At 38.8% G+C, this 25,207-nt stretch overlaps 1 protein-coding gene and 1 non-coding gene across 8 annotated transcripts in view; one reads left to right on the top strand and one right to left on the bottom strand.

Moving 5' to 3' along the window:
- Positions 1-25,207, bottom strand: part of SIPA1L1 (signal induced proliferation associated 1 like 1) — a 338,644-nt gene that overhangs the window by 257,237 nt on the left and 56,200 nt on the right. For all 7 annotated transcript variants that reach the window (XM_064486079.1, XM_064486081.1, XM_064486087.1 and 4 more), the window contains one exon: positions 8,327-8,393. The gene's annotated coding sequence lies outside the window, so the exon portion shown is untranslated. The remainder of the gene's footprint in view (positions 1-8,326; positions 8,394-25,207) is intronic.
- Positions 18,477-18,583, top strand: LOC116153775 (U6 spliceosomal RNA). Its single transcript, XR_004137653.1, has one exon. It is a non-coding gene; the product is annotated as a U6 spliceosomal RNA (small nuclear RNA).

The raw sequence follows: 25,207 nt of genomic DNA, 5'->3' as shown, positions 1-25,207 counted from the left end.
TGAAAAGGAATATATATATGTATGCATGTATAAAGGAGTCACTATGCTGTACACCAGAAATTAACACAACATTGTAAACTGATTATACACAATTGAAAAAAAAAAAAGATTCAGAAAAAAAAAAAGAATATGCATGCTAACTTTTGTAGAGAAAGAAGAGGCATACTATGAAGACTGACTTCAATAATCCGCGCTCCTGAAGATAATTAGCTGATAAAATAATGATCACATTCCTCCCTTAAGAGATCAAAGGAATAAGGAACTGTATCTGGCTTCTCATGCCAGACCAAGGAACGGAAAGGAGTCTAGGCCATTCTTTACTTTGAAAAGTGTCCTCTAAGAAGTCCTTTAAGGGAAACTGATGGACAGGACACAAAGCCTATTCCTGGGGCCATGGTGGTTCTCACTTAATTATGTACTCCCTCGGCCAGCAGTGTCCACAGTGAGGTAGGTGTTCTGCGAACACACAACACATTCCTTGGCCATCAGAACGGAGGTGAGCAGTTAACTGAAGGGGCCTTTCAATCTTTGGAAGCACTGAAGACAGCCCTCACACCTGACTTTATTCCCAGCGCACAAATGCTAAAACTACGTGTTATTTCTATACAAAAGCTCAATAGCCATGATCACAATTTACCTGTGAAGATTTAATTGAAGAATTCCATGTGTGTGAATAAATTCACATCTGGCAGCAAAAGACAGTCCAATTTAAAAAAATGTGAACTTTTTAAAAAGTAGAATAAACATTTTTAAACCTTAAAAAAAAGATAGTTCAATAAATAAAACTCGCCTTAAAAAAAACCTTCAAACTATACTTCAATTTAAAAAAAAAACCTTCAAAACCAAATATTAGAAGTTAACAAGCTCTACTTATTCGTAAACAAGTCAGTTCCTCAAATGGAGCGCCTGCCTTGTCCCACTTCCCTAGATAAATAGGTGGAATTAAAGAACACTTCTATAGATAAACCCTCTCTGCTGAGGGGAGCCACTCTGGTAAAACAATTTGGGAGTATCTATTACAACGTCCCATGACCTGACAACTGCCTAGAGAAACATACGCCCACGTACACAGAGCCAACGGCAAGGATACTCTCTGCAGCCTTAATTGCCATCAGAAACTATTGGAAACAACCTCGAAGATCAGCAATAGGAAAACTGCAGAAAGACGACAGCATGTTCCCGGGACTAGTCCACATAACACCAGGCAGCACTTAAAAGGATGAACTGGACTGATATCCACCAGCATGGACAGCTCTCCAAAGCATGTTAGTGAATGACAGAAAAGTTACCAATATTCCTTATAACACCAATTACGTAAAGTTTCAAGACACAAAAATACAATACTTTTATATTATAAATACCAAATCAACACAGTGTTTGCCTCTGGAGCCAGCAAGAGGAAGCAGGGAGTAAACTTACAAACTCATTTATTACTTTTATTAAAAAATTAATTTTAGAAAACATCCTGCAAGGATGCTACAGGGTTATCAAATGACTCAGCATTACAGAAGAAAGGGAAATGTAGATAGTATCTCCACATTCACTGCTAAATTAACATCTAATAAAATGTAAAAGAAGACAAGCTACCAGGAACAATCAGAACATCACAAATGAAGCTGGGGTTTTATCTGATCAAGGACAGAAGACTCTGTCAGCTTAAACGGCCACATGAAACTTCAGCTGGTGTAATGAATTATTATTGGTGGGAGCTCACACACATTTTCTTTTTCCAGGCTAAAAACTTGACAATAACTGAAAGCAGCTCTAACAGAGAAATGTCAAAAATTATGTTAGCATCACTAAATTAAAAGTCATGCTCCCTTTTAACCACTAAGAATCCTTTCCCACCAGTGGCCAACACTGATGTGAGAATACAAACATAACTTTTTAATAAAGGTCAGCTTACAGTAACAATAACAAGGAGGGTCCCTCCCTGTAAAGGACTCTCTGGAAAATCAGGGCCTTGCATGGGAACCATTTACCTCCTCTATTTGTGACCCTGGCAGTGGACCATCAGCCAGGCTCTCTTTTATAAAACCGTCCGTCTACATTCCTCAGGGAAAATAAAGTGGCTCTCAATCCAGGGAGCTGTCTCTCCAATATTATATCTATTTGTAACAGCCACTCAAGTGAAAAAGAGAGGGAAGGGAGGGAAGAAGAGAAATAACCAATTCATTGTTGTAATACTACGTATAATCAATATAAGATTTACTTTAAATAAAATCAAATGCATCTTTCTCATTTTTAGTTACTATAATGCCAAAAGATTTAACAGAAAAAAAAACTAACCATAGAAGAGTAAATAACATTCCTAATAATGTTGTTAAATATAAAAAATAAAAAAACAGCAAAGTATGAGCCCAATTTTGCTTTTAAAACATACAGATACAAATTAACGTATTGACAAAACAGACATAGAAAACAAACTTATGGTTACCAAAGGGGGAAGAGGGGGATAAATTAGGAGTTTGGGATTTGCAGATACTACCTACTATACATAAAGCAGATAAACAACAAGGTCCTACTATATATCACAGGGAATTATATCAATATCTTACAATAACCTGCAATGGAAAAGAATCTCAGAAAGAAAAAAATATGTATATAACTGAATCACTTTGCTATACACCTAAAACTAACACAATATTGTAAATTAACTATACTTCAATTTTTTTAAGGTTAAAAAAATACGTATATATGATCATGCAGAAGGATTAAAAATGAAAAAAAACTATTAAAATGTTAGCAGTCCTAAAAAGCAAATGACCCAGTTTCTTCTACAATAAATTACATGAAAAAAAAAAAAAAAAAAAAGAGGAAAGGGAAAACGTCACAGATTAAGAAAGACTTGAAAGAGACAAATGCAATGTGTTTATCAAGCTTGGATCCTGATTCCAAACAAACGAATTGTAAAATGACAATTTTGAGACAAAGGAGGAACATGAACACAACAGACTTCAGGACAAACTAGAAGTGAGTAATATTGAAGTACTGTCATTAATTTCATTAAGGGTAATGACATGGTGACAATTTTTTAAGTCATCATCTGTTAAAAATACTTACTGAAGTATTTGCAGGTTAAATGGCATAATATCTGGGTTGTGCTTCAAACTCAAAAAGAAATTTTTTAACCATAAAAACAGGAAGAAGATGGATGGAACAAGAAAGAAAAGGTGTCTGTAATTGTTGAAGCTCGGTTGATGGGTGCATGGGGGCTCACCGTGCTATTCTCTCTACTTTTTGTGTATGCTTGAAAAATCTCACAAATAAACAGTGGAAATGCCAGCAGGGACAATTCTCTCTGGGTGGTAGAGACTGAGTGATCTGGTGAGAATTGGGTGATTTTTTTTACTTTATCATGTGTGCCTTTTAGGAACATTCAGATTTTACACAATATGAATTACTTTAGTTACTTAAAGAAACAAATGTTAGTCTTTTAGAAGATAGACAGGTCTTTCAATGCCCAGTTCCAATGATATCAACTCCATGGATTTATTTCTCCCTCTACAGACACCTCAATGCATTTTACTGTACTTCCACCAAAGGCCTACTTACAATTTTTAATTATGTTTTATCTCCCTCGCTAGAAAAAACAATTTCCTTTTTGTATTTCTATCCTTGACAACACTAAGCAAAAAGCTCTCTATAATAGGCGTTAAATAGCTACATACTTAATTGAATTAACTTTTCCACTAATAAATCCAGGGGTTAAAAACTAGTGACAACAGCAGTAGAATATTTTACTTCTTGTAATTACAAAAGTTTTAAGACTAGAACATGCCCAGAGGGCCTTATACCCATCAAATGTTACCTAGTCAATTTCTTAAACCATTTATTTTCCAATTGACTGGGGCGGGGGGTGGGGATCACTCAGTGCGGGGGGTGGGGATCACTCAGTAGCAGAATGGCTCAGTTACTGATTAAGCTAAAGACTTTTTTTTTTTTTTAATGATTTCTGGAGTGGGTGGGGAATCAAAATCTATTAGTTCCTGAACAACCATTCACTATTTAACCTACTGGAGACTCCTCCAGAGTATCGATCAGTCCACTTTCATTAAGGAAACCAATATGGGAAGAACACAGAGCTAGCCATGAGCTAAGACACCCGAGGGTTCAAGCGCATCTCCTGCCCTGAAAAGGCTGGTGTTGTCTGGAAGGGCTGCACACGCACTCCTCTGGTATGTTCTTACTCACAGACTCACTAGAGACTTCGGCATGTTTTGTGCTGATGTGAGCAGTAGCTTTCCTCAAGCCTAGGGCCTTGCCTTTAAAAGTCATTTCCAAAAAGACACAATTAAGCCCTCCTCCCACGAGGAGGAGCACCAAAACCCCCAAAACAGGGAAAACTGGATATCCCAACACGTACGACATCACTCACCGTATGACCTTAATTTGTACGCATGACTTTGATGAAAGCCATTCAAATACTAGCGAAGACACTTACACCTTGCTTTTCTGTCTAAAGTATTCTGAGGTATTGACAAACATTAAAACAAAGCCCAGGTTTTAAAGTAAAACCCGAACTCCTAAGAGTTTCCCAAGCCCTTTGAGAAACATGAGTGTAGCATGAAAAACTGGCAGGTGCAAGCTCTCCCCAAGTTCCATCTCTCACTCCACCCGGTGTGTGATCTGTTCCCAAAGCCAGGTCTTCAAAAATGCTTTCACCCACCCAGCATTTTCCAGCAGGTAGGCGAGGTGTGGGCGGGGCTGAGCTCTGCACAATTCCCACCCTGGCCTCCACCTACATTCCTACACAGTTCCTGTTCTTGCTTCTCTATTTTCTGATCCCTTACTTTAGACTTTTGTTCCCATCTACTCCTATTAGCAAATTTTAAATGTTTCAGACATTCAAGAAAGTGGGTAACATGGTATCACTATAAAGGATCATATCCACACAAATCCAGGGCCCCTAAAATATGAGCAGGTACTAAGAAATAAGACACTCCCCCAAAGATAACTTATTCCTATTCCCATTTGTTCTGCTTGTCACTAGAATGAGTAGTGACCTCCAGGCATGCCAAATTCAGGTCACATTAGTCATGGCCAAAGATAAAAGGAAAACTGTGCAATCATCCCTTTGCTACTCTAAATTTTTAATATTTTCATATTACACTAGAGTCAATCTTTAGTTAATAAAATTCCATGTAGTATTTATCTGAAAAAGCTGCCTCCCTTTGGTACCCTCAGTGCCACTGTGAAACTCCAATTTACGTTGACCCAGAGAATCTAGCAAGTCTACTCAAGGGTAAACATCTGAGCTCTTTTCTTCTTAGAGTTAACATATTCAAACTCCTATCATTAGTTAATCTACTGTCTTTGCCACTGGACTAGGTGTAAAGAGGAAACTGCACTCGATATGATCAGCTCTCCTCATGATTTAAGAAAGGCATAATGAGTTAGAATAATGAGAAAAGAGATTCGGTACATCAGTGGATATGAGGGGTCAGGCCACAGTTCTACAGGATGGACAGCCAGGGAAGAAATGCCTTCCAAGCTTCCATTTTTTAACTGATTTCTGAATCTGCTATAGACATTCTATTGCCTGGATGACGGATGTCAGCTTCCTGTTACCACTCCATATAACACCAAGAGAAGTCTAGGAGAGTGCTCCAACATGCTTTTTTTCTTTCCTTTTCTTTGTTTTTTTTTCACACTTACTAAATGGTTGGGACTTCCCATAAAACAACAAAAAAGTATGTCTTTACTTTTGTGTGTTATACCAGCAAACTAATAGTCTAAGTAAATACAACCAGTATTATTCTTTTTCACTTTATTTCCAAGAAAAGAAAGAAGTGGAGAGCTTTTTTAAAAACTTCCTCACTCTTCCATGAAAAGCAGAAGCCTGGAATGCTATAAGCCAAACTGGAGAGAAAAATTTAAGTAATACCTCACTTAGCTATGAGTACACAATTGTCTTTACAAGGAAAGGAAAGATCCAAAGAAAAATATACTTGAGAAAATTATTCAAATGTTTCAATGCATAAAGCACATCATTTAGTCAGAGATCATTTTCAATTAACATCACTCTGTTTCCTGTTGGGTGCTTAAAAAGAATATAGCAATTTTTAAAATTTTTTAAAGGAAGAAATAAAGTATGCTTTCTCAATTCAATTATATATATATACATATATATTTTTTAAAGGGGGGGAGGTAATTACATTTACTTATTTAGTTTTAGAGGAGGTACTGGGGATTGAACCCAGGACTTTGTGTACGGTAAGCATGTGCTCTACCACTTGAGCTATACCCTCCCACCACCTCAATTTTATATTCTACAACAACACTACTCAAAACATAAATAAATTTAAAAAGTATAAGAATGATGGACTTAATAAGATACACACAGGACTACATACAAAATACAAAGTTTTGTGGGTTGGGGTTTTTTTGTGGGGGGTTGTGGTCTTTTTGGACTTTTGTTTTCTTTTGGAGGAAGGGAATTGCTTTGGATATTCCTTAAGTAGAGAGCGAGCAGTTAGGAGAAAAGCATCCATTTAGAAAGCCAAGGAGTCACGGCAGCAGCAGATCTGGAGGACTGTTCAATCACGGCTCCCTCCTCTGCTGTCCCGGTCGACCTAGGGGGTATGAATGCTAAGACTCTCCCACGCCATCTAACAGGTGTACCAGCGCCACCAGATGTCACCGCCATTAAAAGAAGTGATCTAAGTGCCCAGGGGTCCAGGCTGTTAAACTAAACAACACAATTCAGAAGACAAGGTGTAGCTGCTACAACATAAAAGCCACACAAGCTTGGCCTCACAGTAACCCTGAAACTCAGGGCTTCTGCTAAGAACTGTCCTATTCACGTGTATCAACCAGGAGCTGATCCTCACTTAAGCATGTTTAAAATACCGTAAGACATACAGGGCCTGCACTGAAGGTGCACATGTCAATAGTATACAGGTACTGTGGAGGAAAAAAAGTGAATCTTGTAAAACAAATTCCAAGATCGAGGTAAAAACCACAGACGCTCGATAACATGCACTGATTTTTCGTCCTCTGCAAGGTAGCTGAGCCACAGCTACCTACCCGGAGCGCTCCTGCAGGCCGCCTGCCTCACCACTCAGCCATTTTTGATGGTTCCAAAGACACTACATTCTGAGAGGTAGTTTCTCAGTTGTGTTGCTAATAAAAAAAACCTAGGCTCTTCAAATGGCTAAAAATTACAGAGATCTAAAAATCTTCCTTGGATTCTACCTCTTTTGAAGAATGACTCTGAGAATGGTTAAATCAATTGCTAACAGGAAAGTGTCCTAATGTACTTTTTAAAAACATTTTCAGAGATAATCACTCCCCAATTTCTCTTACTGAAATTCAAGGAAGGTCAGAAATAGCAAGCCACTTTGAAATCAGTGCTCCAGTTACCCAGCGGGCTTCTGAAAAGAAGCCCTCAGCTCTGCACAAAGGTTTACAGAGGTGAGATGCTCAGATAACCTTGACTGTCCTTTGTGGGATGCTCTTCACTCCAGAAGAGCTGACTCCTCAGGCAATTTGCTTCTGCTTCTCACAAAGCAGCAGATAAGAAAAATCCCCATCGCTTTGTCTCAGCATCTGGCTGAGAGGAAGGTTAAGTACAAAGTAACAGAACCAAAGAAACCGACATAATCCCGAACTACTTGTTTAACTGAATTTAGGAGCTTAACATTACAGCATTTTCATCCTGTAGAAAAGTCTCTTTCGATCAAATCAAGCTATTATTTTTCTCAATGAGAATGTCCTTTTACAACTGAGTAAAAAAATGTTTGAGAAATGTCCACTAAAACACTGGGATAGGCCCAGGACAGAACTGGGTCTCCACCTAGCAGTAACCAAGTGCAATCACTCTTAATCAATGGCAGGTGTCAATCAAACAGATCAGCCAGCCATCTCTCAACTTCTCAGGATAAGCCGGGGATTCCAAACTATATATTAATGCATCTGGGGTAACAAGATTCTTATTTAGAACATGGATTGAGGTACAATCTAAAATGTGAAGAAACACAGAGAAGATTTTCTGAGCAATTACTATGAAACTACACGTATGTAACAAAAACATTATTATTATTAACTTAAGCTGCCAGAAAAATATCTGAACTATTTAATTTATGAAGATGAAAAGAGAATTCAGAAATCAATGACTAAAAACTGCATAGGAGTCTCCTCTTGTCTCTATTTCTGCCTCTCAGCAGTAAAACAACCAAGGAGGAAAAACCAGTGGGGGAAAATACAGAATCCACATTTGCTAAATCAAAATCCTGCTATGAGCAGCAGGCCTTCTCAGAATGAAGAACACGTGGGTGGCACTCCTTTCTCCCACCGCGACTTTGTGACTCATCTACCAACTCACCTGATTCCACTTCCCAGCTAGCAGTAAATCTGGCTTCTGAGTCCAACGTGAGGTATTCTCTCAAAACCTAGAGGAGAATAATTAGAAACTTTAGGTTATTTTACAGTTATCTTCAAATTCTGAAAAACATAAACTGTACCTCATAGTAATAAGGTGGGGGGGGGATCACAGCTCCCAAACCATAACTGTGAAATGTTATACTTCCCTCTAAAACCCTGTTTGATGTGTAATCTCTTTATGTGCAGTTCAACACACATTTAAATTTAAGCCAACCAACAGCCACTCCCACTGAAAAAGCAAATTCTTTTGGGGGGGGTAATTTGATTGATTGCTTGGATGATTTTAAATGGAGGTGCTGGGGAACAAATTCATAAACCTGGCTATTGAGTCTCTAGGCAGACTGCTGATACGCGGCCTCGCCCCACACAATCTGATCAGTAAGTCTAGGAGATGCTAAGGAACCCATGTGAGTAAGAAGCAACCCCTAGAAGGTGATTTTGATGCAGCTGGTCCATCACCTGCCTGTGGGAACCACTGCTCCAAACCAGTGGTTCTCAACAGGAGGCAATTCTGTACCCTGGGGACATTTCTGGTTGTCACAACAGAGGAAGAGGGTATACTACTGACACTTAATGGGCAGAGGCCAGGGATGCTGCTAACCATCCTGCAAGGCACAGGACAGCGCAAAGAATCATCCAGCCCACAGCGTCAGCAGTGGTGAGACTGAGAAAGCCTGCTCCAAGGCAACCGAACATTCTGATGACGGAGAAATTCGACAATTCCCACACTGGTCACTCCAGATAGGTCCTAAACCCTGCTACAGTCACACAACATTTCCTGTGACTGCAGACTTATTATTAGTTGAATGAATACACATACAGGCCAACATTAAAATCTGCAGTACATGTACCTGTTTCTAAAAATATTAAAATAAGTCAGACTATACTTGTCCAAAAGAGCTTCCAAGAAACCAATTTTTTTAATAATAGCACTTCACTGTTTTTTAAAAACAAAATTTTAATGGCAGTACTGGGGATAGACCCCAGGACCTCGTGCATGCTAAGCACGAGCTCTACCACTGAGCTATATCCCCATCCCTACTCCTGCCAAGAAACCAATTTTTTAATGTTTGCTGAGGTGAAACCCTATTTCAAACTGGGGTAATTCCCAAACCCTGTTCCCAAACATAAAAAGTGGAAGCTAAGAAGAGTAACAAGAATCAGAACCTAGTTTCACTTACAAATATTCCCACTTCCTGGTGAGACAAGAGGGAAAGCCCTTCATCCCATCCTGTCACCTTGGACATTAGGACTCACGTCTTTCATTCAGCCAAATACAAAGATATTTCAAAACTTACATTAACTACATTTGAAACGAGACTCATTGAGGGCTTACCATGTCCTGCACCGTGATCTTACACAACATAGCAGAACAGAGCTTCAGAAGACCCCGCGACAGGTCTTTCCTACCCTATCATAATCAAACAGTAGAAACAGCAGACAAAAACTGTGGGGAAAGAAACCTATAAAAGATATTCTGAGCACCAGATACTCCAGATGATAAAACTTGCAGTCTTTACATGACTGGTCTACAAATTGTACCCACAGAATGGATAAAGAAGCCTGTAAGACTCCAAATATACACTTCGTTTTGTTAATCTTAATGTATAAACTATCATCAGCTAATTACATAAACAAAACATACCAGCTGATTTGCACTAGTAATGTACCTAGGTACATGAACAAACATGCAAATTTTAAACCCAAGTGAAAGGATATGATTTGTAAACACACTTAGACTCCACAGAATCACTCCATTCCACTGGACAACATTTCCATGACATGGCATATGGGCTTATGTTCTAATTATAGTCTGGTTTCCTCCTCTGAATCCCCAGTGCTATAAAGGAACTACACATAGCAAACTGACCCCCAGTCACCCCAGGCAGCAAGCACCTGGATAGTGGGTGGGCAGAAGGTGTTTCTATTTCAAAGCACCAGTGGGTTTAGGAGTCCAGGAAGAATCTGTGGCAGAGGCAGGATTCCAATCTGGAGCTCCCCACCAGGCCTGGGGACCTTTGCACAAGCCAGATGGTTAGGATGCTTTGCTGAATGACATGTTTTTCCAAAGGCAGGGCTACCATACATTCTAGATTCAAGATGCCTGTGAACTCAGTGTAGAGCTCATCACATCTCCGCTACAGAAAAGACAATTGCGGAAGGCAGCCTCTGACAAAAGCAGACAAATAATGACAAAGATAAAATTCTTAATATCCATCAATGGCTCTGGCTTCAGGAAGCCAAGTAATTTGGGAGACCCCCCTTTGTTTCTCCAAAAGAAGAAAGGAAAACCCAAAAATGAATAGGAACGTTCAGAAATATTAGCACACAATATGAAATGCAAGCCCTACCTTCGTTTTTCTAGATTTAAATCGGCTTTCAAATAAAAATTCATAATTAAATTTCAAAACATAAACAATTCTTTTTTCTCTCTCAGCAGTAAAATATATTCCATTCCAAAAAAGAAAGCTTGCTCAATTTCCTGTCAAAAGCAATCCAGAGAAGGCCACCTACACTGTAAAAGCAGCAAGGGAAAAAAAAACACACACACAAAAAAAAACAAAAGCTGAAAAAGAGCCTGTACGTGTGGGAGTGTTCTAAGTGCAATGTAACTACCACTGTGGGTTTTAAAAGCGTTTCTCCCTTGATCATTCTGAGAAATAGGAAAATTAGTGTAACTGCTACAGAGAAGTCTGTCCTCCAACCTAAGTAAGGAAAACAAGCCCTGTGATGGATTTTAGTTCCCCCAAAGACAGAAAAGTGCCAAGGGACAATTCAAGGCCTTAACCTATGATTTTTCTTTTGTACTAAAGCAAATTCTACCAAATAGACCACTTACGTGTAATGTTTTCAGAGACAGAAGGCTCCTCTGACAATCAATCCCTTCCCCACAGCACAGCACACCACCCCCAATCCCAAAAGACACAAATTTCTACATTAGGGCCAGCTTGGTCCTAATAGGCTCCATTCTACACCTTTGGGGGCTAACCAGTCACACACACAAACGTGAGATGAGTACATCACAGATGAGGGCAGCATGGAATTCACCATTCTGTCTATCAGATTCCCCTTTCCCTGTGCCTACTTCCTGAAAACCCTAAATTCTGAGACAGCAATCGACCAGCCCAACACTTGTTACTAAAAGCCTATTGAAACATGCTCAGCGCTAAAGCAGAGTACAGTGAGGGGAGAAAAAGACAGGAAGCTTAAACAGCTCACCAGAGAATTGAGGAGAAAAGAATAGCACACACGAAGTCAGTTAAAATTAAATCCAGTATTATCACTGAATGGTAACACGGTAAAGTGCCCTATTTCTGTAAATCATACTTCCCTCGAAAGGAGGCTGTCACAAAAGCAAAACATAAGTGGAGAGAAATAAATAATGGGCAGGGAAAAGGATATAATAATATGATGGTAAATATTTTAAAACTGGCATACCAGAAGACAAATCAAGGGGGGAGGGTATAGCTCAGGGGTAGAGCGCATGCTTATCATGCACAGGGTCCTGGGTTCAATCCCCAGCACCTCCATTAAATAAATAAACCTAATTACCTCCCCCACCACCAAAAAAAAGATGTAACAGGAAGATGCATGGGAAGGGCAGTTTCCAGACAAGACAGCCCAGGAAAGCAAACCCCTTAAACCTCACAAATGATTTGTCTGATAAACTAACAATTTTGGAAAAAAATCAATTCACAGGAGTCTCTTTTGTTTTGTTTAAAAATCTCAGGCCAGCCCATCCAAAACAGTTGCAAGACTAGAACAAATAACTTTATTTCCCTGAACTGACTGAGAGTAAGGAGCCAATCTGATGGCCTATCACCCCTACAGAGTCCAGTGAGTATATTTCTAAAACCAGGGCATTCTCCTCCAAAACTGCAAGAATTACGACCATCCACACCCAGAAATTAACATTGGTACAGTACAGTCATCTAATCCACAGACCAGGTGTGACTTTCTCCAATGGTCCCAATAGCGTCCACTTCAGTAAAAAGATCCAATCCAGGATGTCACACTGCACTGAGTTTTCATACCTCATTAGTCTGTTTCAACCTAGAATTCCTCAGACTGTCCCTGACTTTCATGACCTTGACAACTTTGAAGATTTCAGGCCAGTTCTGTAGACTGTTCCTCACTCTGGGTTTGTCTGATACTTCCTGATGATTAGAGTCAAGTTACGACCGTTCAGCAAGGATACGACGGAAGAGGCCCCTCCTCCTGTGGTTATCCTATCAGGTGGTGTGCGGTTTCAGTGTCTCTCCCTGACGGGTAATGTGAACTTCCATCACTTGACTGGGTGCCATCTGCCAGACTTCCCCCCTGTAAAGTGACTCTCTTCCCCTCTGTATTGAAAAAGTATTTTGTGAGGTGATACTTTCAGACTATATAGATTTCCTATTTCCCAACCAACTTTCACCCAACACTTGAAGTCCACTGATAATTCTTGGCCAAGTTAATTATTCTATGATAGCTGCCTAAGAGTGATTATTTTAGTCTGGTAATTCCAACCATTTTAGTGGGGAAAAAAAGATATTTAGAAACCAAGATCAGGGTATGCATATTGCAAACAGATTATCGCTGTTCCTAGGTCATCTAAGTGAACAGAAGCACACACATATATGTGCACACTTACTTCTTTCTTCCGGTGTCCATCCATGTATACTGAAGACCATCAGTTCAGGCAAATACCCTGAATTCCAATCACACACTACAAGATTCGTTCTAGTTTCACCTTTCCATTCCTGTAAGAGTGGGGAATCTGGTTCCCATTAACCTCTATTTACGTCCTTACTGGATTCATGCCCCCATGTCACATAATGCTGCCCCTGCCTCTGACCCAGTATCACAAAAAGCCTGCTCTAGAGGACCAGTAAGGCGGGAAGCCTAGAAAGACAAAAATGTTTTAGATAGAAACCACTCTACTCCAGCCGAACACCAAAGAAAAAGCTGCAACCCACATCCACGTCCATCAGACAGGCCAAGCAGGGAGCCGGTGGTTCTCCATGGCCTGGCGGTGATGAAGCCCTCTTACGAGAGACTGGACACTACAGGACACCACTTTCACAGAGCCCAGACAGGCAAAGCTACAAACACACAGTGGTCCCTTCTTATCCTTAAGGGATACAAGACCCCCATGGGTGCCTGAAACCACAGATAGTATCAAGCCCTATACAGGCAGACCTCAAACATGTTGCAAGTTCAGTCCAGACCACTGCAAAAAGCAAACATCCCAATAAACAAGTCACACACATTTTTTGGTTCCCCAGTGCATATAAAAGTCATGTTTTCACTATCCTGTAGTCTATTAAGTGTGCGATAGCATTATGTCTAAAAAAAAAGTACATACTTTAATTTGAAAATACTTTATTGCTAAAAGATGCTATCATTGGAGCCTTCAAGGAGTCGTAATCTTTTTGCTGGTGGAGAGCTTGAAATATTTTGAGAATTATTAAAATGTGACACAGAGATGTGAAGTGAGCAAATGCCTGATGTGGGGTTGCGCACACCTTGTGAAAAATGCAATACTGCAAAGCACGATAAAGCCAGGCACAACAAGACGGGGTATGCCTGTACCTACCATGTTTTTTCCTATACATACCTATGATGAAGTTTCATTCATAAATTAGGCACAGTAAGCAATGAGCAACAATAGTTAACTATAAAATAGAACAATTATAACAACACATTGTAAGATAAGTTATGGGAATGCAGTCACTCTCAAAATACCTTACTGTACAAACTTAATGCCTTTTCCATTTTAACTAAGCACTTATCATGCACCATGGCCATAACTTTTGCAGCTTGAGATGCAACAGCCAAACTAGCATGAATTTCTTCTTCCTTCTTTATAATTTCATGGATGGAAGATTCAGCCTCACTGTAGCCCCTAGCAGCCTTAGCATATAATTTTTTTCTTTCCTTATTAAGTCAAGAACTTTGACCTTTTCCCTAAAGGAAGCACTCTACACGGCTTCTCTTTGGCACATCTGAATTGCCAGCATCACAACTCTTGTGATTTGAGGCCATTATTAAGCAAAATAAGAGTCACTGACCACAAGCACGGTGATACCACAACAGTCAATACCAACCAGAAAAACTGAACTGGCTGCAAGGTGACTAACAGGCAGCGATGTGGACAAAGAGATGGTTCACATCCAGGGCAGGACGGTGCCAGATTTCATCACATTACTCAAAACAGCTCACAATTTAAAACTTATAAACTTTATTTCAGGAATTTTCTATTTACTATTTTTGGACCACAAAAAGAGAAACCTTAGATAAAGGGGGATTACTGTATTGTTTACAGAGATACTCATTTTAAAAAGCAGGGGGGGGCGCTGAACATTAAATTCAGGACAGCAGTCACGTGGTTGTGCTTCACCAAAGCACAAGGAGGTCATCGGCAAAGTCTCAATTTTACATTTGAGATTTGAGGCCTAAAAGGTGAAGCATGTTCCCTGTGGCCACACAACTACTCAGCAAGAGCTCAGATGCAGACCCAGGTCTGACTAGAATCCTCTTCCACACTATTCTTCAAACAAAGGAAAGAAACGGGCAGGAGAAGCGGAGTTACCATTCTGACGGTAAGACTCCTTCTGTGCCTCTGAACCATTTCCACAATGGTGTGCAGAGTACGGGTGAGTCTGGGCCCAGAATCAGCGGGGTAAACATCTTCCTGAAGGCAGGGGCAGGGGGCAGAGGGTCAAATCGAGGCCATACTTGAGACCTGAACTGCAAGAGCAGTATGACCAGCCCTTTACGGACAGTTTCAATCACATCCCACAGGCTACACATTCTGATTCAACTCAGTCATTTCACCTCCCCTCAGGGGGCCTGGTAAAATACTACTAACTGTTGTCTGGTTTTGTTTAGAAATCAGGGGGCAAGGGAGAGAAGACCCAGCAATCCATTCACGAAAATTCCAACCACACCTTAAACATGGTGCGACCACATATCACTTCGTGCACAGCACGAACCATGAAATAAGTGCTTTACAATGCCGGGCCCTTTTAAAGAATCTGTATAACAGGACAGCAATAGTACTCCAAAGGAGGGACCAGGACATCCTGGGAAGCCCAGACACCACTCTACCACCTGGTGGATGCTGTAAAACTGCTAAAACCCTGAAAGACGGCTCTCCATTAAGAGAAAGCAAACGAAAAGAAAAGCAAAAAGATACTGTGTTTATCATCTCAAAAAGTCAGAAATAACTGCATTCTAATTGCATTTCTGGTAGAAATACCTCCAGCGTCTACAGAAGTCATCAATAACATCTCATCCCACCTGGAAAAGCCTCGTGATCAGCACTAATGATTCTGCGATCTTAGTTCACACTTTCTAAGTCTGTCTTTAAAACGGAGTAAGTTCATCCACTGTGGATTTCCAGGGGGTTCGGTATAAATTGAATCAGAAATAATTATAAGCCTCGCGTCTTCCTGATCCCCCTCCGCCAAATTCACTAAGTTCTATCTTCCCTCTCCATCAAAGTTTTCTTTCTAAAGAGGAAAAATCTAGACTTAGGCCACAGACCAAAGAAAATGCTACAGAACAAAAGAAACAAAAGGACATGCGCAAGATGGTACAAAGATAATTCAAAACTGATGCAGGCTTCACGTTGTAGCCCAAAACTGTCTACAATATGTAAAGGCTGAGAAACATAAAATCATCCTGTAAACGCAATAAGCACATGAAAAGCATACACACCAAAAAAAAAAAAAAAAAAACTCAATAGATAAAGAGGGAAGACATTTAGCAGAACCCTGCAGGGCCAAGGCTTTTTTTTTTTTTTTTTCAAAGCTTTTTAGTTACTTTCTTTATGAAAAGCAATCAGATGCTGCTGAAATCAGCATCTGGCATTAGAAAGACAAGACGTTATCCAAAGGGATTTCTCCATGAGGATGACAAACTGAATAAATTAATCCATAGGCACTTGTTTCTTTCATCCTACTGTATTAAGCTTATGCGATCGCAAGACGAGCAGTAATTATCCTTGAGAATTAAGGGACACTAGCCCAGCTTTAAAGGAAATTTAAAATCTAAAAAATAAATAAGAAAACGTATTACTTCAACGTCAAAGAAGGAAAAACCTTGAAACACATTAAACAGTTTCATTGTAAACTCTCACATAATGAATTCTGGGTAAAAATCGATATGGCTATTGGAAAAATAAATCCTCCCGAACAAATCTAATTTGCTGTTATTGCAACAACCCACTTATCAAAGGACCACAGAACTTGCATTTCTTAACGTTAATGGATTTGACAGCTTGTGAAGACACAGAAAAATGTTCTTCCCGGAAAAGTACCAATGGTTCTTTGATTCCAAGTTGTATAAACTACTTCTTTTTCTTCCTTTCCCTGTAATTCTTTTCTTTTTTAATTGACATATAGTCAGTTACAATGTCAATTTCTGGTGTACAGCATAATGTCCCAGTCATGTGTGTACACACACACACATTAGTTTTCATATTCTTTTCCATTAAAGGTTATTACAAGATACTGAATATAGTTTCCTGTGCTATACAGAAGAAATCTTTTATCTATTTTTATATATAGTGACTGTCATGCGCAAATCTCAAATTCCCAAATTTATTCCTTCTCACCCACTTTTCCCTGGTAACCATAAGACTGTTTATTTTATTACAAGATAATAAATATAGTTCTCTGAGCTATACAGTAGGTCCTTGTTGTTTATCTATTTTATAAACAGTAATGTGTATCTGCTAATCCCAAACTCCTAGTTTATCCCTCCATCCCCCACTTTCCCCTATGGTAACCATAGTTTGTTTTCTATGTCTTTGAGTCTATTTGTGGTTTATAAATAAAATTTGTATCATTTTTTAAGATTCCACATATAAGTGATATCATATGATATTTTTCTTTCTCTGTCTGACTTACTTGATTATCTCTCAGTCCATCCAAGTTGCTACAAATGGCATTATTTCATTCTTTCTTATGGCTGAGTAATATTTTGTTGTAAATATATATCACATCTTCTTTATCCATTCATCTCCTATGACCTCACAATAAAATTACTCAGAAACTAATTTAAAAGGGTACCTCTTCCCAATTCAACATCAAAAAACAAAAAACAAACAACTGATTTTAAGGAAATTTTTAAAAACGGGCAGAAGAACTGAATAGACATTTTCCCAAAAAGGAAATGCAGATGGCCAACAGGCATATGAAAAGATGCTCAATACTGCTAATCATCAGGGAAATGCAAATCAAAACCATGATGAGATATCGCCTCACACCTGTCAGAATGGCTATCATCAAAAATAACACAAATAATCAGTGTTGGCGAGGATGTGAAGAAAAGGGAACCCTTGTACACTGCTGGTGGGAATACAAATTGGTGCAGCCACTGTGGAAAATAGAACAGCAGTTTCTTGAAAAACTAAAAATAGAACTACCAGATGACCCAGCAATTCCAGTCCTGGGTATATATCCAAAACAAAAAACAAAAAATAAACCCACTAATTTGAGAGATACATACATCCTAACGTTCATAGCAGCATTATTTACAATTGTCAATATATGGAAGCAACCTAAGTATCCATCAGCAGATGACTGGATAAAGAAGCTGTGAGATATATATATATATCATATATATTCACACAAAACAGACTACTACTCAGCCATAAAAAAGAATGAAATTCTGCCATTTGCAGCAGCACGGATGGACTTGGAGGGCATTATGCTGCCTAAGTTAAGTTAGACACAGAAAGACAAATCCTGTATGGTATCACTTATATGTAGAATCTAAAAAATACTATAAACTAGTGAATATAACAAAAAAAAGCAGACTCACAGACACAGAGAACAAACTAGTGGTTACCAGTGGGGAGAGGGAAGGGGGTAGAGGGAATACTGGATTCGGGGAGTGGGAGGTACAAACTATTGGGTTAAGATAGGCTCAAGGATAGAGTATACAACACGGGGAATATAGCCAATATTTTGTAGTAACTGTAAAGGGAAAGAAACCTTTCAAAATGGTATAAAAATTTTAATGTGAATTATGATTGATTAATTAATTAATTAAAGGGTATTGCTTCCATGATATAAAGTGAAGTATAAACTGACACAGAGGTGCTCGCTTCGGCAGCACAAATACTAAAATTGGAACGATACAGAGAAGATTAGCATGGCCCTTGCACAAGGATGACACGCAAATTCGTGAAGCGTTCCATATTTTTCTGAGTTCCTTTTTCATTAAAGTAGCTTTCATTCCTTTTATTGCAGTTATTAAAATATGAATAAATAGAAGGTTAGTGCCAGGAAATAAACAAACAAACAGACACAGAGGAGAGTCTATACAACATTCATAGAAAGGAGAGAATGGGGAACATGAGACCCATATGATAAGGTTCCTTTCAGATAACATTTTTCAAGTTCTATATACATACACATAAATAACTGACAGCAGGTACACGTTACCAGTCGTAGTAAAGGCGAGGAGCCACGTGCATTGGTACTTGTAAAAATTAAAATCAAGAAGAAAATATGAAAACAATGGAGAGAAGGACATGGGAAGGTTCTCTGAAGCTAAGAAAGACATCCAGGTTAAGAGGAGTGGAGACCGATTATCCACAATGTACACATGAAAAACATTAAAATAGAGGCACACATGTCAACATATATGCATATATACACACACACAATTCTATTCAGTAGCTGCTCATTACACATGTGACGATCTCTCAGAAAGTGCCTCCTTGTGTGGGTGGGTATAGCTCAGTGGCAGAGCACATGCTTAGTGTGCCTAAGGTCCTGGGTTCAATCTCCAGCACCTCCATTAAAATAACTAAATAAATAACCCTAATTACCTCCCCCCACCCTCAAAAATGCCTCCTTACATGTTATGTATTTTAAAGATGGCTACCTATTCCAACTCTGGGAGAAGGGGACAGCAGCAGTTACCAAACTATTCACACAGGCCTCATTAATCACAAATACTTTCACAGCAGCAAGTTCAAGTACAATCTAGGGCATCGAGAACCTTCCTCCTTGAGACTGATTTAAATAGCCAGTGTCTAAACCCGTCTTTCAATTAAGTCATCGCCCTTATAAATAACAACAGTAGTTACTGTCTGAGCACCTGCAGGACACCAGGCACATTATATTCTCTGGCTCATGTAACGACGTTAACAATCCAGGGAGATGGGTGTTTCTATTCTCATTTTACAAAGGAGTACAAGTAGGAATCAGTGAGGTTTTAAATCTTACCCAAGATTAACTCCCTTGGCCAAGGTCACACAGCAAACTGAGTCACAGGACAAGCAAGAATCCAAACCGAAGTCTGTTTGATACAAAGCTTGTGTTCCTACTACCGTATTATGCAACCTCCAACTTACAGATATGGGATAATTATAATTTAGGGTTTTTTAAATTGAAGTATGGTCAGTTTACAATGTTGTGTCAATTTCTAGTGTATGGCATGTTTCAGTCGTACGTGTACATACTTAATATTCCTTTTCATATTCTTTTTCATTATAGGTTACTAGAAGAAGTTATATATAGTTCCCTGTGCTATACAGTATGTATAAATTATTTATACATTACTAGTTTATTGTTCACATTACATGAAAATGCACATTATAAACAATAACCTACACTAAAATACGTATTTTATAAATATTTACATGGCAAAAAAAGATTATGACATTTAGGAGTGATACGAACATTGGGGTATCTTTTTAATTTCTGTTTTTCTAATTTTTCCTTAATTATGATATATAAAAAGCACACATCAAAAAAACTGCATTTTAGTACAGATATTTTTCCTCTCTGTTCTCTGGAAACTATCAAAAATAAATTTTATTATAAAACAGGATACAAGTTTTAACAGACCCTCAGAGTTAAATGAAAGGTGAACAACCATGACAATATATGCCACAGAATTAAAATTATGCAGAAACTTGGAAGCACTAAGGAAAAACAAATAGCCTTTTGATTTTTGCATTATATTTATCCCCAAAAAAGAGAAAAGTAAATAAAAGAGGTAGTCAGAAAATTCCATAACTTGGAAGAAATGCTGAGGGGAAAAATAACAAAACCAACCAAAGTCAACTCGACGCAAGGAAGACACCCTTGGAAACCACAGTACAAAGTCTTCAAGGAACAAAGGTCAATTTCCGTGACTGTCCAGGTATTTCAGCAGATTAACAGTTAGTACGAAGAAACACTTCGTGGCTCTGAAATGTTGTTTAAGCCAAACAACTGATCAGAATGTGAAGGCCACATGAAACCAAATTCACTTTTCAAAATAAATACACTTTTCATCTTGTTCAATGACCCTACACCATGTTCACGCAACCTCTCAGAAGCACTGTAACCAAAATCTGAAAATGGGAGGTACATAAACTTCATTTCCCAAAAGGAAACCACCACTCAACTACTCACTGCGTAATCTGACAAGGGTGTTTGTTTTCAAAGCCATCAAATAAAATGCATGCCAAGAAAACAGTATGTGATCAGAAGGGGGAAAAGCAGAGCTTCAACTTTCCCCAAAATGTTTCACGATCAAAAACAAATACAGCAAAACTGAATATCTGGTGAAGTTGGAAAGTATTATGTAAGTGTCTGTATTTTCCAGTCCACTTGAAATATTTTTTAATTAAAACTAATACTAATGTTTAATATGTGCAGGTCAATACAACACTCAAACCTCTTAGTACACTTATATTGATAAAAAAAAAAAAAAACCATACACCATGTCAACATCCTTCTAACCCAACCTGTGTTTTACCTCCTGTGGCAGCCACTGCTGATGTAGATACCAAACATCCCCTAGTCTGCTCCTTTGCCAAGCATGAATTCAGAAACACTACTACAGATAGAACAAAAAAATTTTTAATTCTTTATGTAATAATGTCAGAATAGCTGTAAGTCACCTGAGATGTTCTGTGTGTCCTCTGCATGTCTAGCTTGAATCCATTTCTAAAATGAAAATAAAGAGGTTTTCCTCTGAAACGGCACACCTGCAGAACAGAAAGTCCTGATCCCCCACAGGAAAGCACAGGCTCAAGACACCTTACAAAATGCGCCAAATACACCAGAAAAGTCACTTTGGGTACTAAGGTGACAAGAAGATCTCTATTAATGGAAAGCTTGTGGCCTGAAAAAACTACGCAGATCTTTAGAAAGTGAGTTTTTCATTTCCCTCTCACTGAAAGAAGCAGAACCTACATTTGCACAGTGTTTCTGACTCCATGGGCAAAGGCACTAGGTGGAAACAGCTGTCGTACTCAGGAAACAGATGGGGTGAATAAAGCAACTAGATAATCAACTGCCTTCCTCATCCCTCCACTGGAATTTAAGAAACACTTGGTTAATAATGAAACAGACTAGAAATGCGGAAGTTCATAGCTGAGCAGGACTTGAACACGTATCATGGAACGTGATGAGCATCACAGAGAGGTCAGACCCAAACGACAAAGAACATGTCAGGCTGTGTTTCCCTATTCTCAAAAAAGAGTCTTATACTTGCCACAGCCTTGATTAAAACTGAGATCCATCTGTACCCTCACCAGCCATGCAATCAGATATTAATTGAGATGTAATTATTTGCTATACTTAACTACAAGTATTTACTTTAATTCAAACACCTCCTCGACATCGACTGGGCATAAGGTTCTGGGCAAAAAGCTCAGTGCTCCAAAGATCACAATGGCATAGACTTTCCTTTCAAAAAGTTTACAACCTAATTTATAGGGAAGGATATGGAAAAACAGCAATAACGCAAACCAGAGCGTTGACAGGTACAGCTTCAAAGATGACAAAAGGACATAAGGTCAGAAGATGAACTCAATGGGATGAAGGAAGAACAGGGAGTTAAGTGTCCCATGGGCAGAGAAGAGGCAGAGGAAAAGCAATCCGGGGACGAAACAAGCGAGGACAGAAAAGGCAGCTGTGCACATGGTGTTTGAGTAAACAAAGCATAAACCATGGAAACACATTTTAAATATCAAACATACAAAGAAACACTTAAGCGCTAATGGTTGCATGGAAATTTTCCCTGAGAGCCACAGGAGAGGAACTGGCGTTACTGTTAATTCAGTGTCTGTCTTCCAGCTTTGGCTTTGTCCTTTGTAAAACCGGGGAAACTAGATGCCTACTTCACAACATCATTTCTGGCATCCAGGACCTCATGTGGGATCAATCATCACATGATTACAGAGACAGCCATCGAATCCCATCATCCTAACTGGGTCAGTTAACCAGCACACGGCATGCTATTCAGAGTTACTGTTATGCAGGGAATATTTACTTTCAAATACAGAGGAGCATTCAGATGGAACCTGGCAGACTTGTAATTCTATCAGGCAGCTGAAGTATAAATTATTTTTTTTTAACCTCTGGTGGTGGTAACACTTTATGAAGCTTTGTGATCTTATTTGTTCTACAGGGAGAGGTAGGCCAGTGGAATGAGTGTGTGTGTGCGGTTCCCCCCCAACTGCATTCTACTGAAATATAACTGACACGTAATTGTGTTACAGTTCAAGGTGTACAACATGATGATTTGATATATGTGTATTATACGAAATGATTACCAAAAATTTAGTTAACATCCATCACCTGACATAGTTTCAAACAAATGAGTATTTGTCACAGGAAAAGAGAATGCTACAATTCTAATATGAATTTGAAAACTTAATTTTATGGACAAAAATTGTTCAGAACTTTCAAATAGTGCCTAAACTGGAAAACAATAGCCTTCAACAAATTAGCGTAAAGAGCTGCAATGAACTTTTAGTTACTTAATTCCACTTAGGCCAAAAGCCTTTCAAGAAAAAAAAATTCTATGTGGGAATTTCTCACACCTTGTAAAGCAGAAAACCAACTTTGCTACTTAGACAGCAGAACTGCCTCATCGTTTACTCACATGAGATGTTCAAACAAGATGGAACAGTGGCTGGTACAGTTAAACGGCTGCCTTGATAAAAGAAAAGTTTGAATACCACATCTGGCAAGTGATGCCAAGAAAGCAGCACCAATGACAAATTGCAAAGAAAGTAGTTCATCCCCTGGAACCAACTAGAAGGGCTACGAGAAGGACGAGGAGTTGGTGATGGAAGGCTGGACCACTCCACAAAGGTTTTAAACAACATGCCACAGTGTTTGGATTAGCCTATTGGCAATGAGGAACCACCAAAGGTTTATTAGGGATGGTCACAATCAGAACCAAATGTGTAGGTATAATGTGCACAAACACACAAGCATATATGTATTTTTTTTTTAATTTCTCCCCAAAAAACTTCAACAGTGATGTGGAAGAGAGCCTGCCAGAGGAAAGGCACTGAGTACAGGAATGCCGGAACCAAGATTGTTAGAATTTTCTAGGTGAGCAATGACTGGGACCCAAGAAAGGAATGAATTTAAGAGAGAATTAGAGACAAAGCTGACAACACGTAGAAAACAATCAGATGGGGTAACAGAAAAAAAGGAACCCGAGTCAGCTAAAATCTCCGTCTTGAGGGACTGGAGAGGACGGTGGTGCTGCTGTCCAACGAAGAAACTGCAACACCGTAAGATGAACCACTGCACTCTTCTCAAAATTGTTATTTCTTCCAAGGTTACATTTAACTGATCTTTGACATTATTAATATTTCTCTTCAACACAGTCTGAAATCATCCATTAGCCACACAGGAACCAGTCCAAGAAACGGACTCAGCTCTAAATGGACGTTTTGAAGTTTGTCAATTGAGTTTTACCTTGAAAAATCTGTCAGGAAATAGTTTGTATTTATCAAAAGATGTAAGATAACCTACACAAGAAACATTATGAAAATAGGACTAACTCAAGATTCTCCACAATGAAAAACATTTGCTCGCTGAACTTCATAATAGAATCTAAGGTTCATGCTCTAGTTTATAAATTTTAGCATTAACTCATTACATCACATTTTAAAATACAGTAAATCTTTTAAAAAACACAATTTAACATATGGTAAATTATTAACACTACTCAAAACAACACAAATATATACATATACATATACAATGTAATTAGGATTAATACCTGATACAAGAGCTAAAAGATGACATTTTAGCAGAATATTACACCATTTTTATCATGCCACCTTTTTTCCCCCAACTTTGAAATATGGAGTCAAATAAAATCGTAAGACATTTAAAGTGTACAATGTGATAATCTGATGTACGTATACACTGTGAAAGGATTCCTTCCACTGAGTTAATTAACACATCTATCACTTCACATGCTTCTCTTTTTCCTCTGGAAACAGAACTTTTTAAAAAATTCATTCCAGTTACTGAATTGAAATTTCCATTATACCACAGTGTTGTCAAATACGGTCACGTGCCCTATACCACCTTCTTCATAGTCACAATCAGCTGACCACCTTAGGCCAAAACTCTTCTTCGAACATGTCAGTTTCTAAACATTAACAGACTAATCTTGAAGTGAGAGGAAAAAAAAAAAAAACCCACACAGACCCAAGTCAACAATTCAAAGCACAACCATTAATGAACAAACGGGACAACAGCTGGCCAGAGGAATAAAAGGTAGGTTAAAAGAGATGGGGCAAAAGAAACTAACACTTGTTAAGGGCCTCCTACAAGTCTGGCACTGGGCTGAGAAGTGCCGACCCTCTCTGTCACCCCACTCACTGTCTCAAGGGTCTTTGGATAATTAAGTATGAGCTTCAGGAAGGCAGAGAGGGCTGGGGAACCAGCAGAGCTCCAGGTTCTCAAACAGCACCTGGCACACAGTAAGTACTTAATAAATATTTGTCAGATGCATGGATGAATAGATGGATGGCTAGTTGGCTAATGGATGAATGCAAAGATATTTTTAA

This window comes from Camelus dromedarius, chromosome 5 (assembly GCF_036321535.1).
Source record: "Camelus dromedarius isolate mCamDro1 chromosome 5, mCamDro1.pat, whole genome shotgun sequence".
Taxonomy (NCBI): Eukaryota; Metazoa; Chordata; class Mammalia; order Artiodactyla; family Camelidae; genus Camelus; species Camelus dromedarius.
Note: the sequence above shows the minus strand (reverse complement) of the source record. Positions and strands in the feature narration are given on the sequence as shown.